This window comes from Ursus maritimus (assembly GCF_017311325.1).
Source record: "Ursus maritimus isolate PB19 chromosome X unlocalized genomic scaffold, ASM1731132v1 scaffold_X1, whole genome shotgun sequence".
Taxonomy (NCBI): domain Eukaryota; kingdom Metazoa; phylum Chordata; class Mammalia; order Carnivora; family Ursidae; genus Ursus; species Ursus maritimus.
The window spans coordinates 86,710,898-86,724,624 of NW_024423319.1; the positions used below are offsets into that span (position 1 = coordinate 86,710,898).

At 38.2% G+C, this 13,727-nt stretch overlaps 1 pseudogene; it reads right to left on the reverse strand.

Moving 5' to 3' along the window:
* Positions 1-9,836: 9,836 nt before the first annotated feature.
* Positions 9,837-10,363, reverse strand: LOC103679197 (annotated as a pseudogene).
* Between the last annotated feature and the right edge of the window lie 3,364 nt (positions 10,364-13,727).

A 13,727-nucleotide genomic window follows, 5' to 3' on the forward strand; every position in this document is an offset into this window, starting at 1 on the left:
TGCCTCGGGCATGCTGACTGAGGGAGACTGCAGAACAGTTACGTGGAGATGTTGATAAGGCAATTGGATTACCAGGTCTGAATCTCTGCAAAACGGTCTGAGCTGGAGAGGCACGTTTGAGAACCATCAGAGTATGGATGGTAAATGTGACCTTAGATTACGACTGCCCGGAGGGAGCACGTTGTCTGAAAACCGTAACGCCTGACATATGACGGACGAATTTTTAGAACACAGCTTTCATTGACATGCGACGAACTGTACATATTAAAGTGTGTGATTTGATAAGTGAGCATGTGTGCAGCTGTGAAATAGCACCCCAATCAAGTAATCTGTTTTCCCCAAATTTCCTCAAGGTCCTTGGAAATCCCTCCCTTCCACACATCTGCATTGTAGGGGAGGAAGAATACTTTTCTCTCTACCCTTCTGAGTTCTGGGCCGAGACCCCTGTCATCGAAGATTGACAAGAGAAGGACAAACAGAAGTTGATTCGTATGAGTACCTCATATGTACATGAGAGATACCCAGGAAAACCGGGTAATTCCCCAAGGGGACCTAAGTCACCACCTTAAGTACCATCTTCAGCTAAAAACGAAGGAAGGATATGTGTGTGGGAGGGAGGGGAGCCATTATGCGGGTGACCAGGAAAAGCAACATAAACTCTAGGGTAAGTTCATTACTGTGGATTTAAATCAGTGCCTTCCCCATTGGTAAGTTTCTAGACATTTAGTCGTCCTCTTTCTGGTACAGGGAGGGAGACATACTTACCAATAGAGATTTCCCTTATAAATCTAAATGTTCCTTACAAAAGGGTAATTTCTACTCTCTTCACAGAGCTTCTCCTGTGTCTGCTGTTTCTCAAATTCATCAGCTCAAAATAATCCTTATGTCAAAGAGGCATTATTTTGGGGTGGTGTATTTTGCTCCCATTCACCATTCCCCATACCCAGGCAACCACCAAGCCACTTTCTGTCACTATAGAAAAGTTAGCATTCGCTAGCATTTTATATAAATGGAATTATTACAGCATGTGCTTTTTTTGGCCCAGTTTCTTTCACTCAGCATGATTATTTGGAGATTCATCCATGTTGTTGCATGTACCAGTATTTTATTTTTATTTTACTTTATTTTATTTTATTTTATTTTATTTTATTTTATTTTATTTTATTTTATTTTATTTTATTTTATTTTATTTTATTTTATTTTATTTTATTTTATTTGGGAAACTGCTGTGGGAAGGAAAAATAATTTTCCCTCTACGCTTATAGATTCTTGGCTGAGACTCCCCTCCCCACCTCCCTACCCCCACCATGAGAAAAAAAACAGATTAATAGGAGAAAAACAGAAGTTTTAATAATATCTGTGTACCTCTTGTATACGTGGGAGAGACCTAGAACAACTGAGTCATTCCCTGAAATGGCCCAAGCCTCTACCTTAGGTATCATCTTTAGATAAAGACAAACGATTACTGGTGGGAGGTCAGGGGGTGTTCGGGGAGGTTACCAGGAAAAGCATAGGAAACAAGGGTAAGATTTATGCAGATTTCAGTCCTTGCCTTCTGCGTTGGTAAGAGTTTCTAGAGCTTTGGAGTCATCCTCCTCCCTGGTACAGAGAGGAGGATACCCTTACGAATACAGATTTTCCTTATACACGTAATGTCTCTTTTGAAAGGGTTACTTCTACTCCGGCTTCAGGCCTTCGACCAGTGTCTGCCGTTTCTTAAAAATAAACAGCTTAAAATAATCAGTGTGCCAAAGAGGCATATTTGGAGATGACAGTTCTGCTTTCCCTCATTGCCAAGCTGTTTTCCAAAGTTACTATGCCATTTTCCTTCTCTTCCGGTATCACGTTAAGTTCGGATTCCTCCCCATTTTGTCGATACTTGGTATAGTCGATCTTTTCAATTTTAGCCATTCTAATAGATGTGTAGGAGTTTCTCATTATGGTTGTTTATTTTCTTATTTTTGAGGTTTGAGAGTTCTTCATCAGTTCCAGATACAAGTCCTTTATCAGATATGTGATTTCTTAAATATTTTCTTCCAAACTGTGGTGGTCTTTCATTCTCTTAACAGAATCTTTGGAGGGCAAAAGTTTTAAATTCTGATTAAGTCTATTTTATCAATTCTTGTATGGACTTTTCTGTTGGTGTTACATCTTTTTTTTTTTTTTTTGAAATATTTTATTTGAGAGAAAGAGAGAGGGAGAGAGAGAGCATGAGCAGGGTAAAAGGTGGAGGAAGAAGCACGCTCTCCACTGAGCAGGGAGCCCAATGCGGGGCTTGATCCCGGGATTCCAGGGTCATGACCTGAGCTGAAGGCAGACACTTAACTGACTGAGCCACCCAGGTGCCCTGTTGGTGTTATATCTAATAAACGTTTGCCTAAACCAAGGTCATAAAGGTTTTCTCCTGTTTTCTTCTAGAAGTTGTATAGTTTTAGGTGTTTAATTTAGATCTTGAATTCATTTCTAGTTAATTTTTGTTACGGTGTGAGTTATGGCTCTGTGTTTATTCTTTTGCATATGGATATCCAGTTGTTACAGTACCATTTGTTGAAAAGACTATCCTTTTTCCCTGAATTGTCTCTGTGCCTCTGCTCAAAGTCAGTTGTTGATACATGCATAGGTTTATTTCTGGACTTTCTATTCTGTTCTATTGATTTCTATGTATCTTTACACTGATACCACACTGTCTTGATCACTGTAGCTTTCTAGTAAGTCTTGAAATCAGTAGTTTTAATTCTCCAGTTTCACTCCTTTTTTGCACAGTGGTTTTGGGTATTCTATATCTTTTGTACTGCCATAGTAAATTTTAGAATAAGCTTGCAATTCTGGGCGCCTGGGGGGCTCAGTCGGTGAAGCATCTGCCTTCCGCTCAGGTCATGATCCCAGGGTCCTGGAATCAAGTCCCACGTCAGACTCTCTGCTCAGTGGGGAGCCTGCTTTTCCCTCTCCCTCTGCCCACCCCCACCCCACTTGTGCTCATTCTCTCTTTCTCTCTCTCTTATAAATAAATAAAATCTTAGAAACAAAAACGAATAAGCTTGCAATTCTAAAATCTTGCTAGGTTTTTGATTGGCGTGGCACTGAACGTACAGATCGATTTGATGTCCTCATTGAGTCTCCTGACTCATGAACACAGTATATCTCCTACTGATTTAAGGCTTCAGTTTACCTCAGCAGTGTTTTGTAGTTTTTAGTGTATGGGTGGTACACATAGTTGACAGATTCCTCCCTGCATTTCATGTTTGTTAATGCTACTATAAATGGTAATTTTTTAAAATTTCAATTTCTGATCATTGGTTGCTAAACGATAAAAGTACAACTGGTTTTTGTACATTGATCCTCGTAACTTTCAAACCGCATCGACACATATAGTAGTCTTGTGGCTTTTTTATAGGTATCATCAGAGTTTTTACATAGACAGCCACATAGATGATTACAATTTTCACACAGATGGTATTAGTCTATGAATAAAGTTTTATTCTTCTTTTCAAATCTGGATGCTTTTATTTCCTTTTCTAATCTTACTGCACTGACTAGCACAGTGTTGAATAGAAGTGATGAGGATGGACATCGCTTTCTTGTTACTGAATATAAGGGGAAGGCGTACGGTCTTTCACCATTAAGTATGATGTTAGCTGTAGGGTTTTGGTAGACACCCTTCACTGGGTTTACAAAGCTCCCTTCTATTTCTACTTTGCTGAGAGATTTTATCAGGAATGGCTCTTGAATTTTGTCACATGCTTTCCCTGCATCTATTGAGATGATTGTATGATTTTTCTTTTTTAAAGATTTTATTTATTTGACAGAGCGAGCACAAGCAGAGGGAGTGGGAGAGGGAGAAGCAGGCTCCCCACTGAGCAGGGAACTCAAAGCGGGACTCGATCCCAGGACCCTGGGATCATGACCTGAGCTGAAGGCAGACGCTTAACCGACTGAGCCACCCAGGTGCCCATGATTTTTGTTTTAAAAGCTTGTTAGGAGCGCCTGGGTGGCTCAGTCATTAAGCGTCTGCCTTTGGCTCAGGGCGTGATCCCGGTGTTATGGGATCGAGCCCCACATCAGGCTCCTCTGCTGGGAGCCTGCCTCTTCCTCTCCCACTCCCCCTGCTTGTGTTCCCTCTCTCGCTGGCTGTCTCTCTCCGTCAAATAAATAAATAAAACCTTAAAAAAAAAGCTTGTTAATATAGTAAATGACATTAATGTTTTTTAAAATTAAATTCACATAACATAAAATAAACCATCTTGAAGTATAAAATTCTATGACATTTAACACATTCACAATACTATACAACCACCACTTCTGTTTAGTTCCAAAACATTTCATCACCCCTCGAAGGAAACACCATACCCATTAAGCAGTCACTTCTGATTGCAGCCCCTGGGAAGCACCAGTCTGCTTTCTGTCTCTATGAATTTACCTATTCTAAATATTTCACATAAATGGAATCATACAATAGTGACCCATTGTGTCTGACTTCTTTCACTTAGTCAAATGTTTCGGAGGTTCACCTGTGCTGTAGCAGGTATTAGTACTTTGTTCCTTCTCATGGCTAATAGCCCATCGTACAGATATACCGCCATGTGTGTATCCATTCATCTGTCACTGGACACTTGTGTTGCTTCTACCTTTTGGCTATTGTGAATAGTGCTGCTTCGAACATACATTGACATGTATTTGTTTGAGTACCCGTTTTCAGTTCTTTTATTTATTTATTTATTTATTTACAGAGCACATGAGTGGGGGGGAGGGACCAAGGGTGAGGGAGAGAATCTCAAGCAGGCTCCACGCCAAGCTTTGAGTACCCATTTTCAGTTCTTTTACTTACTTATTTATTTATTTATTTATTTACAGGGCACATGAGTGGGGGGAGGGACAAAGGGTGAGGGAGGGAATCTCAAGCAGGTTCCACGCCAAGCTTGAGCCAAAGCAGGGCTCAATCTCACGACCCTGAGATTATGACCTGAGCCAAAATCAAGAGTCGGACGCTCAACCCAATGAGCCACCCAGGCACCCCCACTTTTCAGTTCTTTCATGTATATACCTAAGAGTAGAATTGGAAGGTCATGTGGTAATTCTACATTTAATTTTTTGGAGAACTGCCAAATTGTTTTCCACAGCAACTGAACCATTTTACATTCCCACCAGCAATGTATGAGGGTTACAATTTTTCTACATCCTTGTCAACACTTGTTATTTTCCTTTTGTTAAATTATAGCCATCCTAGTTGGGGTGAACTGGTACCTCATTGTGGTTTTTATTTGTATTTCTCTAACAACTAATGATATTTAGGATCTTTTCATGTACTTTTTGGCCATTTTTATGTCGTCTTTGGAGAAATGTCTGATAAAATCCATTGCCCATTTTAAAATTGGAAATCACATTGATTTTGGATAATTAAACTTTGCATTATTGGAATAAACCATATTAGGTTGTGATATGTTGTCCTTATACATTGCTACATTCAATTTGCTAAAATTTTGTTTGCATTTTTCTCCTATGTTCGTGAGGTTATTGATCTGTAGTTTTCTCATCGTGTTTTGGTCTGGTTTTGATTGCATGGTAATGCTGGCCTCATAGAATGAGTTGGGAATATTCCTTCCTTTTCAATTTTGTGGAAGCGTTTGTGTAGAATTGCTATTATTCCTTCTTTAAATGTTTGATAGATTTAACCAGGGCTGCCTTTAGTTTGCTTTATGGGAAGTATTCTTTCTTTTTTCTTTTTTAAGATTTATTTATTTATTTTAGAAAGAGAGCACATGAGTGTAGGGAGGGGCAGAGGGAGAGAATCTTCAAGCAGATTCCCAACAACCCTGAGATCATGACCTGAGCCGAAGTCAGTAGTCAGATGCCTAATCGACTGAGCCACCCAGGCGCCCCTGTGGGAAGGTATTTTTAACCTACAATCCCAATTTCTTCAGTAGATAGAGGGCTGTTCAGGTTATGTATTTCTTCTGCAGTGAGCTTAGTTTGTGTCGTTAAAGGAATTTATCCATTTCATCTTGTTGAATTTATTGGCTTAAAGTTGTTCATGATACTCAGTTCTTATCCTTTCAGTATCTGAAGAAGCTTTAGTGATGTCACCTCTCTCGTTCTGATGCTGGTAATTTCTCTATTCTTTTTTTTTTTTTTCCTGATCAGTCTGGCTAGAGATTAATCAATTTTATTGATCTCAGAGAAGCAGCTTGTCATTTCATTAATTTTCTCTAGTGTTTTTCTGTTTTCTTTTTATTGTTTTCCGCTCTGATTTTTATTTCCTTTCTTCTACTTACTTTGGGCTTAGTGTGCTCTCCTTTTCTAGTTTTTTAGTGTGGGGGCTGAAGTCATTGATTTGAGGCCCTTTTTCTTTTCTGATATAGGCTTTTAATGCTCTAAAATCCTCCTAAGTACTGTTTTAATGGCATCCCACGAATTTTATTTTCATTCAGTTACTTTCTTATTTCTCTTTGATTTCTTCTTTGATCTATAGGTTATTTAGAAGGGCCTTATTTAGTTTCAAATATTTGGGGATTTTCCAAAGATCTAATTTAATTCCCTTTAATTAGAGNNNATTAGAGGGTATACATGTATGACTTGTATCCTTTTAAATTAATTGAAACTAGTTTTATGGCTCAGAATATGGTCTTTCTTGGTAAATGTATCATGTGCACTTGGAAATAATGTGCACTCTACACTTCTTTGGTGGAATGTTCTATAAATGTCAATTAGGTCACGTTGTTAAAATCTATATCCTTACCGATTTTCTGTCTACTCGTTCTGAAAAGTAGTAAAAGGAAGAAACTGAAATTTCTGCCTGTAATTGTGATTTTGTGCATTTCTCCTTACAGTTCTATCAGTTTTTGCTCCATGTATTTTGAAACGCCGTAGCTATATGAACATTTAGGACTGTCATGTCCTCCTGATGAATTGACCCCTTTATCATTATGAACTGAATTTCCTTATCCCTGGTAATATTCTTTCCTCTGAAATCTACATTGTCTGATAATAAAGCTATTCCAGGGGCGCCTGGGTGGCTCAGCCTGTTAAGCGTCTGCCTTTGGCCCAGGTCGTGATCTCAGGGTCCTGGGATTGAGCCCCACATTGGGCTCCCTGCTCAGCGGGGAGCCTGCTTCTCCCTCTCACACTCCCCCTGCTTGTGCTCTCTCTTTCTCTGTCAAATAAAAATAAAATAAATAAAATAAAGCCATTCCAGCTTTCTTTTCATTGGTGTTAGTTACCATGGTATATTTTCTTCTTTTAAATTTTTTAACCTATATGTGTTTTTATATTTGTAGTATCTTTCTTACAGGCAGCATTTAGTTGCGTCTTGTTTTTCTTTTTTAATCCAACTTGACAATTACTTCCTTTTAACTGATGTATTTAGATTACTTACATTTAATGTAGTTATTGATAAGATCAAATTTAAATCTATTGTCTTGCTATTTGTTTTCTATTTGTCTATTTTTCTGTTTCGTTTCTCTTCCCTCTTTTGGTTTAATCAAAAAATGTTTGATTCCATTTTATCTCATTTGTTGGATTTGTAGCCGTTGAGGAGAAACTTTCCTTTACCCTCTTACGTTTAAGGCTTGGAGGCCTGCAAAATAAAATGAAAAAAAAAACAGATTAATAAGAGAAGAAACTGATTTAATCATAGACTCACACAAAGAAACATGACTCAAGTTGTTGATTAGAATTTGGGGCTCAGTTACCATCTTAGTAGTGGATGGGGAGGGGCACAGGGGCACTTCTGGGACACCAAGTGACTTCTTAGAAGTGGGGGTGGGGAGAAAGAGCAACTTGTTGAAAAACAAGTGACTTTTTGGAAAGATAAATAGGCCCTTAGGAGAATAGATAGGAGATACGATAGTTTTGTTATAATGTCTGCTTGGGTGTGGTGCTGACTTCACTCCAAAAAGGGAAGATGAGAGTTGTTCCCTGGGAGGGGATTTATGACAGTTGAGTTCTTTTGGAAGGTTTTGTTTTTAGGCAAATAAGGGATTTCAGGAACTCCAACGCCCTCAGCTCAAAAGAATTTTTTATGCTGCAGTGGCTTATTCTGGATTGAGTTATAGTGTGATAACTCTTTCATTTGTTATTTTATTGGTGGTTGTAGGGTTGACAGTATACACTTACAACTTGGTAGAGTCTGCCTTCTAGTGATGGTATCGTTCATATCATATTGTATCAGCTAGTATAAGAATCTTAAAATAGTATACTTCCATTTCTCCCTGACTAAGCTTTGTGCTGTTGTTACAGACTTTATTTTTACATATGTTATAAACTCCACACTCTAATGCTATTTTTAACAGTCAATTATCTTTTAAAGAGATTTAAATAACAAGAAAAAACCCACATATTTATACTCACAGTTACCACTTCCTGTGCTTTTCATTCTTTGGTGCAGATCCTTATTTCCATCTGGAATCATTTTTCTTCTGCCTGAAAGACTTCCTTCAACAGTTCTGGTAGTGTGGGTCAGCTAGTGATGAATTATTTTGCTTTTTAAAAAAATGGCTCAAAATGTCTTTTTTTGGCCTTCATTTCTTGAAAGATATTTTCACAGGGTATAAATGCCTAAGTTGAAGGTTTTTTCTTGGTGTATTTTAAATACATTATTCCCCTCACTTCTGTATTATGTTGTTGTTCCACATGAGAAATCTGCCGACTTCATTTTTTCCCCTTTTTATGTAATGTGTCTTTTTTCTTTGACTAATTTTAGCATTTCTATTTACCACTGGTTTTATGAAATTTGTTTATGATGAGACTTGGGTTAGTTCTTTTGTGCTTAGGGTTCATTGAGCTTCTTGGATCTGTAGACTTACAGTTTCCAATCAATTTCGAAAATTTTTGGCCATGTTTTCTTCAGATGTGTTTTTGGTTCCCATCGCTCTTGTCCATTTGCGGCTCTCGTTACATGTGTATTAAGCTTTTTAAAGTTGTCTCACAGCTCACTGATGCTCTGTTCATCTTGTTTATTCTTTATTCCCACTGTATGGTTCGTTTTGGATACTACCTTTTGAAATGTCTTCAAGTTCACTAATAATTATTTTTGTGATATCTAATCTGCCATTAATCATATCCATTATATTTTTCATCTCATATATCATAGATGATGTTGGATTTGGGTCTTTTTATATCTTCCATGTCTCTACTTAGCGTGTTAAATTTTTCCCTCTACCTTCCTATACTTAAGGCATATAGTTATAATAATGGTTTTAATGTCCTTGTCTACTAATTCTATCATCTCTGCAATTTCTATGTCAGTTTCAATTGATAGACTTTTCTCCCCATTATGGATAATATCTTCCTGCTTGCTAATTTTTTTAAATGACAAACATTTTGGCTTTCAACCTCTGGGTACTGAATATATTTCTGTTCCTTTTTTAAAAAACCTCTCAATTATTTTAATGCTTAGTTTTGATAAAGTAAGTTTCCATCCAATTCTTTTATGTAGAGCAAAATGTACTAGTTTAAAAAAATGTGCATTCTTCAGCTTTCTCCTATACTTTTTTTTTTTGCCTATCTTTCAAAACCGAACACTGAGTATTTTTAACATAAGTAATGTGATGTTATATGTACGTTCTAATTGCACGTTTTAGTAATAAAATAACTCCATATTTTGGTAACTCCTAGTTCATTTATAAAATGAAAAGCTTTCTATCAAAATACACTTTTCACTGGGAAAAATAAATAAAACAGACAAGTGGATCTACACAAAGTAAAAATTAGCTTTGGTAGGTTTCAGCGCAGGACAGTCCATAACAAGCCTATTTGCCCTTATTCCGCCAGAGCTGTTCATCTTCCGAGTTAAGATTTTTCAAAATATTTTTCATTGAGATTATTATGTTGACATTTGTTTCTCATTCCACATCATCTTCAGCCAAGCTCTGCGCAGTTACAATTTCCCTGACTAATTGTTGGAAGCTTGGTCAGAACCATCTGGAACACTGGTGGTGGAAGAGTTTGCTGTCACACTTGCCGTACATGCTGTGGCTGTCCACACACAGCAGTTGCATTTGTCAGATGATCTACACCCTTTTCATGTTCACCTCGAGCTAGCAACTGTTCTTTAAGGAAGAATTTCTGAATAGCTTCGGCATCTTTAAGGTCCAGTAACTTGAAAAGTCCAGCTCTCTCCTTGGCAAGCTTTTGTTTCTCTCTTGGTTCTCGAAACCTATTCTTAAGCTGGCGCCACTCCGTCTCTGGTGGTGGAAGTAAATACAGTACCCAATGAAAAGAGCCCTGTAGACACCTGCGGCGATGGTGTTGTTCTGGCCCACCATCTTCTCTTGACTGAGGAGCAGGAGTGAGCTCGGTGGCATGGGGATCCAGGCGACAAAGCAGTAGGCTGTGAACCCTCGGTGTGGACCCCACTGCTCCCACCTGACACCTGCCATGAGGGATGCAGAAAGGCCTCTATTTGTGATCTTAGGAACACCCTTGAGCTTTGTTCTGAGGTTGATTAAGTTATTGGGAAACATTTATATCCTTTCAAGTTATTCTTTTAAGCTTTGGTAAGACAAAAGCAACCTTTGGTCTAGGACTAGTTTTTTCACAATACTGAGGCAAGACCCTTCTGAGTACTCTACCCAATTCCCCATCATGAATGAAAGTTTCTACTCTGACTGGTGGGAACAAGAATGTGGCAGGTGGAATTCTAAGATGACCCCTAATGACCCCCACCTTTATAGAATCCCCTCGTCAATGAGTATAGTCCCTCTCGGAATTACGTTTTTTAATACTGCACAATTGATGTCGATAAAGGCTGATAACACTCACCTCATCAGATGAGCCCTTAAAGAGGACTAGGTTCTTCCTGACAAAAGAAATTTGATGACAAAAGGAAATTCTCCCTTGCTGGTTTTGAAAATGGACAGGACCACATGGTAAAGACCTGAAATTAACCTCTAGGATGAGAGCAGCCCCTACTGACAGCCAGTGAAAAAATGGTGTCTCAGTCCTAACAACTGCAAAGATCTACCTTCTGGCAACAACAAAAGAGTTTAGAAGTGGATTCAGCCCCAGAGCCTCCAGAAAAGAACCCAGCCCATCCAACATCCTGGCATCAGCCTGTGAGACCCTAAGCAGAGAACCCAGGTAGCCTACATTCAGACTTCAGATTTAAAGAACTATGAACTTGCAAATAGATTTTATTTCAAGCCACTAAGTATGTGGTAATTTGTTACACAGCAGTTGAAAATTAATATAAGGAACTATTCTTGGCCTCGTGTGACCTCTGAGAATGTGTTTTATGTTCTGCTTTTGGTTGGCCTCAAATATTTCTCTCATGTGCATATCTGATCAATACTTGGTGGAAGACTGAAGTGGGACCTTCTACACATCTTTGGAGTTCTATTTTGTGTTTTCTTCTTTCTCATACTCAACCTTGAGAACTCTAGTCTCCTTGACCTTTCTGAACTCCAAGCTGTGTGTACTTAATTCAGGCAGGCTGCTAGGCTCTGCCTGAGATCCTTCTTCTTGCACTTTTGAAATTCTCTCCAGGCTGTAAACTGGGGAACAATAGATTTTGTCTCATTTGTTGCTGCTGTTGTTTAATTTTAACTAGACTCCACAGCTAACGTGGGGCTTGAACTCATGACCCTGAGATCAAGAATCTCATGCCCTGACGACTGAGCCAGCCAAGTGCTTGGTCCCATTTGTTTTCTCTCTCTCAGAGATCACTGCCCTTTGTTGGTTGATGTCTAGTGTCTTAAAAACTATACTTCATATATTTCATCTGTTTTATTTTGTTGTTTCAAGACAAAAGTAGAAGATGTCACTTTTTTAGTAGTGTTATATAGTTATATTATTTTTATAATATGTTGGTTCTAATTTGCATTTTAAAAATAAGCATCTTGCTAAACATTTTTCTCTTTGGTTCATTATACGTCATACTTCTTGCTATTTTTCAGTGTTCGGCTTAGTGCCTTACATGTAGTAAGCACTCAATAAATGCTTGGCTTGGTTTTTAAATTTGACTTTTAAAAATTCACCATTCATTTGCAGTAACCTTTCAGAGATATCATGGATACTATTACTTGATTTCACATTAGTTGTTATGAGTATCATTGCATAACACACCAAAACTGGTTATTATAATATATTGATATATGCATGTAAATGTAAATGTAAATATATGCTCTACTGTCTTAGTCTGGCTTCCCTAAGAGCAGCTAACTCTTGTGGGCAGGTAATTTATTTAGAAATATGGTTTCAGAAAGCAGATGTGCATACAAAAAGGAAGTGAAACAGAGAAGGAGGAAAAGAACCAATCCAAGCACAAATAGAGTTGGCCACCATTGTAGAAAATTGGTGTCTAATCCATCCAACTGGGATCTTTTGTAAAGGTGAAAAAATGAGTCTCAGAACTTTCTGTTCAGGGATCAAGGGGGAAATCATTTATCTATTGTCTCCTGTTCTCCAGTGGTCAAGAGTGGCCCTATATGTATTAAACTCCCTCACGTTTTCTTGTTGTCCATGTGTGAATGCAGAGGGAGTTCCTGCTGATAGGGTCAGAAAAGCCTCAGGGAAGGAAACAGAACATGTATGACACTAGCCAAGGAGAGACAGTGTCCAGTTGCATCTATGCAAAGCCAGTCCAAGTCTGAATGCAACTGGTCATTGCAGCAGTGGCTGGAGTAAGAGGAGACGCCAAGAGGATTTTGGAATGGTATGGAGGGCTTGTCAAATACACATAAAATTCTGCAAGTTATTTAACAATAGAATTTATTACTAGTTTCTAACAGTCTGAAATTGACATCCATGCAATTTTGAGTAGCCTCCAGCTATAAGAACACTAAGAATCCTCAGGAAGTGTTAAGAAGGAGCCACTGAAGATAATGCACCCAAATCCGCAGTAATATCCTTGGAATAGTATTTTTTCCAGCTCTATTGAATATATAATGACATATAACATTGTGGAAGTTTAAAGTATTAATTCGATACATTTATATATTGTGAAATTATTGCTACTGTGGCATTAGCTAACACCTCGATCACATCTCATAATTACCATTTCTTTTTTGTAGTTAGAACATTTAAGATCTACTCTCCTGGCAAATTTCAAGTATATGACATGCTATTGTTAATTATAATCACCGTGCTGTACTTTAGATCCTTAGAACTTACTCATCTTATAACTGTAAGTTTGTATTCTTTGACCAACATCTCCTGATTTCTCCCACCTCCTAGCCTCTGGTAACCACTACTCTGTTTCTACAAGTTCATCTCTTAAAAAATGAGATCATACAGTATTTGTCTTTCTCTGACTTATTTCACTTAGCAAAATGCCCTCAAGGTTTATTCATATTGTCACAAATGACAGGATTTCTTTCTTTTCCATGGCAAATGATATTCCATTTACACACACACACACACACACCCATTCATCCATTGATGGACACCGAGGTTATGTCTATATCGTGGCTGCTGTGAATAATGCTGTAATGAACATGAGAGTGCAGATACCTCTTTTAGACCCTGCTTTCATTTTAGAGTAATACTTTTTAAAATCATTACTGTTAAAGTTCTGTTTCTGGCCAAGATGTAGTAACAGTCCAGATTTACCTTCCTGCCTAAAACAACTAAAAAACAGGCAAAATACACAAAGCAAAGCTTTTCAAGACACTGGATTTTAGGCAATGAAAGACAGTGATATATGAGAGACAGGAAACAAATGTAGTGAACCCCACTATTGCCCCAGATTATTGCCTTGAGAGGGTTTCAGGCCTGTGGCACAGGAAGAGGGGAAC